The sequence below is a fragment of the Nanorana parkeri genome, unplaced genomic scaffold (genome assembly GCF_000935625.1).
Source record: "Nanorana parkeri isolate BGI_ZX_2015 unplaced genomic scaffold, ASM93562v1 scaffold1283, whole genome shotgun sequence".
NCBI lineage: Eukaryota > Metazoa > Chordata > Amphibia > Anura > Dicroglossidae > Nanorana > Nanorana parkeri.
The window spans coordinates 474,882-480,881 of NW_017307551.1; the positions used below are offsets into that span (position 1 = coordinate 474,882).

Here is a 6,000-nt window from a genome sequence, read left to right on the forward strand (position 1 = left end):
AACACCATATTCAAATATGCCTCCACATCACAGTTCCACCACTTGGGTTTGTTGCAGGTGCTGACCAGGGGGCCGCCCATACTCCGCCGCAAGGACAGTCCAAAAAAAATAGCCCCGCACTGCCAATCTTTACCCACCACTTCTTTATTTGGAAAATCCGGTGAATACCAAGCTTGTGATCTCCACCTGATGGTCACTCACCTCTAATGCGTTTCACCCTTTCGTGCTCAATCGTAGAGTAGCCTTATTACTCTACAACTAGGCCCAGTTGTGACCATCAGGTGGGTATCATGAGCTTGGAGTTAACTTGGTTTTACAAAAAAAGAAGCAGTGGGTGAAGATTGGCCACGTGCAGCTGTTTTTTGGATTGGCCTTACCAAATTGAACCCACTTCATCCAAAAATTTAAAAAAATGGCTGGTGATAGGCTTTAAGTGCATTTTTAACCTCTTGCTGTCTGCAGACTTTATATTATTGTTCCACAGTACGGTTTCCCAATGCCGGGGATACGTTAATATACCTTCTCCGCCTTTGAGAACCAGCGTTTGGCATTTTGTGCAGCTTCTGGCTCTCAATCCCAGCTGTCAATGAAAGCCAGGGTCCCCTAAAGACAACTGGAAACCAATCGGAGTGGGTACACGAGCATGTGATCCCTTTGTCAGCTGTAACATAGTGATCACGTGCTGGCTGGAGGCTCCATTGACAAAAATGAAAGCCTTCAGCCTGCAGATGAACACCCACTGCCTTCTTCAGGCTGCAGTGTTCATCTGCCGTGCCAACAGTGCAGTGGTCAGGTACAATTGCACTGTTCAAAATAATAATAAATGAGTTAAAAAATAGGGGGGGGGAATTAGTTTTTGTAAAAAAAAAATGTGCTTTCATTATAGCCTGACAAATGCACAAAAATAAAAAAAACTTTATTTTTTTTCTATGTATTTATTAATATTTTGAACAGTGCAATTGTATCTAACCATTGCACTTTTTTTTAATTTGATTAAAACAATGTACCAAATATAAATTCTGCACAAATCTTTTAAAGGAGAACTATGGGGTCAGTGTTTTTCCCCATAGTTCTCCTTAGGGTAACGGGAGGACACAAACTAGCATCTTCCCGTTACCCTAAGCTCAGTATACCGCGAGCTACAGCTCGCGGTATACTGAGACACCGCAGCCGGAGCGGATCCCGACTTAGTTGACAGGATCCACCCAGCTGCGTGAGTGACAGCTGGCTCTGCCTATCTAGAGGCAGATCCAGCTGTACCCGCCCCCTCCCCCATCCGTTCCGCCAGTCAGCGCTGGCAGATCGGAGCGGGGAGAGGGGAATCCAGCCCCTCCCCGTGTCACGGGGGAGGGGCTGCGAACCAGCCCCATCCAGCCCCTCCCCGTGTCATCGGGAGGTGAGCGAACTCATACCGGGTTCGCTCACCTCTCGAGAGGATCGAGAGGTGAGCGAACCCGGTATGAGTTCGCTCACCTCCCGATCTACTGAGCCGACCTGTGACAGTCTCATTGTCACAGGTCGGCTAGAACTATGAGGTGAGTGAAAAGCACTCCCCTCATACTTCTCCTTTAAATCTGTATTATTGTATCAACTTTTGTGCCAATAGGATCACAATAAAGAACAAGTAACAAAATGAGCACAATGCTAAAGATATCTAATACAATAATAATAATAATCCTCCCCAGTGAACAATCATTTATATAACGCCAAGCTTGAAAAAAAAAAAAGCTCCGTGCCACTTCAAAAGGAAAATGCTATTTGGTTACAATAGACGACACAGCGAGAGAAAGAATAGAAATAAAAACACCATCTTAATGCTTTGGGGAACTCTGTGGAGAAAAAAAAATGCTGATTTGTTTCCTGTGAACAACACAATAAGATAATAATGACTTTGGAGAGCAAAGAACAAAGTCTTCTCAGACACTTGCTCGATGTGAATTCACACGTTTCATCTTTAGAGAAAACAGAGATATATCTACAAGTGCCGGGCTAATCTTTTATACCTGAACAAATGTATCAGATTCTGTGCTAATGAGATAATGGTAAAAACCTAAAAAATAAACACAGCGCAAAAAAAAATAGAGGTAATGAGCTGCAGTGGACCACCACTTATAGAGTGCAAAACAAAAGGAAATTGTTAATAAATAAAATGTTCTGTGCCAAAAATTAATGCAAAAATTAGTGAAAAACAAATGTCCGTGTATTGATGCATCCAGTCAGGGGCGTAACTAGATATCACAGGGCCCCATAGCAAAATTAGGGCCCTGCCTCCTCCTGCCCGCCACGTCCAGCCTCCTCCACCGCCGCTGCTGACTCTCATTAACTCAGCAGCGGCTATGGAGAAGAACGCAGCGCTGCACAGATCACGGTGATCTGAACAGCGGCGCGCTCTAACCCATAGCGACCCAGGCGACCCGCACAGCATCAGGGGGGTGTCCTGGCCGGGCCCCCCTGTGCCTGGGCCCCATAGCGGCCGCATGGGTCGCTATGGCTATTGTTACGCCACTGCATCCAGTGATAAATATATAAATCTCCATCTCACACGTGTTCAGCCAACTCCTCTGTGGGAGTGTTTCCTGAATGGAAGTCTGGTGAGTTCTTTATAAACTGTTTTGCACTCTATGAGTTGTGGTTTACTGCAGTTGATTATCACTATTTTAGGTGTTTTGAGGGCCCGTTCACACCAGATGCAGTGCGTTCCGGCCCGACTCTAGCCAGAACGCACCGGCCTCGCATTGCGGCCGGCTCACTTTTTTGTGGTGCCCTCCGGCTGCAATGCGATCAGCTGCATGGGATCACAAGGCATATTATGCCTGCTGTCCGTTGCGATCAAAATGCTGCAAGCACTATTTTGATCGGACCGGACCACAGGCATAATGTGAGGGTGGGACTCCCATGGGGCAGCACTCCAGGAGGGGGGCGCACACAGGCAGCACATACAAGCGATCGGGCGGCTATACAGCCTCTGATCGCTTGTATGTGAAATAGCCGGTAACGGCTGTTTACAATGGATGGGTTTTTTCTGCCCGTGCGCACGCTCTATGGGGCGCGCGCAATCAGAAAAAATAGCTGTCAATTTACAGCAACCCGCCTGTGTGAGTTTACCGTCCGTCTATTTTTTCACAACGGGCGGACGGCAAGTGGTTAAGTTAATATTTTTTTCTATCTCTCACTATGTTACCTATAGTAGCCAATCAGTATTTTTCTTTCTCCCAGAGAAACCAAATATTATTTTCCTTTAAAAGTGGCACGGAGCAATTTATGTTTTTATTTTCAGCATTATATGAATTCTTATTTAATGCAAGTTGATTGTTATTATTTTTAGGCATGTGTTTATTTTGTTTCAACTTTTTCACCTTGTCTTCCTCCTCCTGCCCCCTGAGATTGGAATCCACAAATGTCTACAAGTTCACACTTTAACTTTTGATGAAGACATATGCAAGTCGCTCCAAAGACAAATGCGGTTACATTAAAAAAATGCATCCCTGACAAAAATAGCTGAGACAAAGTAAACCAAGTTAAATAAGGGAGCAAATTTAAAGTGTATTTCCATTTTTTTTTGCAGCCAAATTGGGATAACTATTTATTTTTTTATATTTGTTACATGGATGACCCCGCTCTGTCATTTTACGTGGCCTACCACTTCCTGGCTGAGTTTTTGTTGTTCCCAGTTGCTTCCACTTTGTTATACTTTGTAATACCGCTAACAGGTGACCGCGGAATATTTAGTAGCAAGGAAATTTCACGGAAAACACCTGAATCCAATGAATTGGAGGGGGAGGGGCCCAATACTTTTACTTATATAGTACATATATATATATATATTCCTTTTTCACATGCTGAAAAATCATAATTAGCTTCCTCTTCTATGGAGTGTTAAGAAGTGGGCTGGGAGTTAGTGTTTACCATAATTGACCTAACCCTCTAGATAGGCAGAGCTAGCTGTCAATCACGCAGCTGGGTGGATCTCAACAGTAATGTCGGGATCCGTCCCGGCTGCGGCGCCTCAGTATACTGCAAGCTGTAGCTCGCGGTATACTGAGCTTTGGGTGACGGGAGGACGCTAGTTTGTGTTCTCCCGAGACCCTTAGGAGAACTATGGGGAAAAGCACTGACCCCATAGTTCTCCTTTAAATATTTTTTTTACTGTTGGTTGTGCGCAACAAATTGAGATACCAACACAAAGACCCTTGAGAAGGAGAACACTTGATCTTGTGTTAAAACTCTGTTCTGCAGCCCATGGAGGAGCTAGGCGTTCAGGAACTGTCATTATAAATAAAATACAAGTTCCATTTTCCGCTTCCTTATCTTCAAAGCGAAGCAGAATATTTCTTCCTGAGCAGCTGCTGGCTCCGGGTCTTCTGTTAATTGGCAGAAGATGATCCAGCAAGCTCATAAACGTGACCCTGCAGGCTGATATTCACCTAATATCGTAAGAATGCAGAGTTTGTGATTGACACGGGACCATCCTAGCCGCAGATAATTGGCTGAGGTGCCGGAGAGAAAGCCGGAAGAGACCAATTGGAAATTAAGTCATTCTTTCTCTGCCACAGCACAGATTAGCACTTCAGTTGCCGATGCAACAATAAACAATGTATAAGGTCTGAATAGGATTTCCATATACTAGAGAGAGGTTGAAAGTGAATACAATGTCCCTGCAGCTAGAGTTAAGTGCATGATGCTAAATAATAGGACATTTCCATTAGAGGAGCCTTTCTCAGTAAGAGTTCCATGGAGCCCTAGGGTTCCATCAGAGGTTGATAGGGGTTCCTTGAGCAAGGGAAGATTGTTATCCCAGGTTATGGTGGTGTCCAGATACTTTCTACTGGCCCCCAATGTACAGAGGCATATCTCTCTTTGACCACCATGGTGAGTGGGCACCTTCTCCCACCGTTGGCCAATGTAAGGGGGCTTCCTTCCACTGGCCACATATGCAAGGGTCCCCAAGGCCTGAAAATGATTGCAAGGGTTCCTCCAGGGGAAAAGGGTTGAGGAAGACAGCATTAGAGAATTCTGCAGCTTTTACCAACAGACAACCTTGAAGGGACCCATTCAGAGAAAAGTCACAGGGTCTGTGTAAAGCTCCCCGCACCCGCACTCCAGAACATCTTATACCTACCACTCCAGCAACCTCCTGCCGCTGCTTCTTCCATGGCTGCCTCTGCAAAGTACCTGGTGCATCTGGGCATGGGAGGGGGTCATGGGACCTTATCCCATAAGGCCTATTGCTGACATCACTGCTCCCTCTAAGCTCCAACTCTAGCCAACCCTGGGTATATCACAGCAGCTGTAGGTGTGAGCGGCAGGGGAACACTGGAAAGGTCTATGGGCAAAATGCCAATAAAAAAAAAAAACACAAAAAATATGGTGCATCCCCAGCTTGTCTCCTCCCTGCTGGGCACCTCCTCTTATTCCCCCTTCTCTCCCCCGACTGTGTGGGCAAAGGCAGCAGGGATAGGAGGGGACACAGAGCCGATCCAGCTGCCGGCTTCCAGCAGGGAGGAGAGAAGCTGTCAGGAGGCGTAGCAGGCGGAAAGCTTCAGGAGGCGTCGGAGCTTCAGGATCGGTAAATATGGTAAACATTTACCGATCCTTCTCCGTACTGAGCAAACACAGAGTGATCAGTACGGATCACTCTGTGTTTGTAAATAACTGAGGACATAGTGATTACTATGCCCCCAGTTATGAATGAACAGGAAGTGCTATACATCACTTCCTGTTCATTTATGAATGGGGACATAGTAAATATTTACTATCTTCCAACTTTATGAACAGAAAGCAGCTCAGTACAGAGTCTTCCTGTCCATTCATGACTGAGTTGATAGTAAATATTTACTATCTCCACATTGTGAATGAACAGGAAGCCTCTGTACTGAGAGCTTCCTGTTCATTGAGTGCTAGGGCTGCAGAAGAAACCTGGACCCTGTGCCCTCAATCTCTTTTCCTATTTTAAAAGGGAAGTATCACGGGTCTGTTTAGACTTCTGAAATTTCCAAAAAG

At 45.5% G+C, this 6,000-nt stretch overlaps 1 protein-coding gene across 1 annotated transcript in view; it reads left to right on the plus strand.

Annotated features, from left to right (window-relative positions):
* LOC108797477 (vasoactive intestinal polypeptide receptor-like) overlaps positions 1–6,000 on the plus strand; it is a 166,796-nt gene that overhangs the window by 159,294 nt on the left and 1,502 nt on the right. The window lies entirely within an intron of this gene.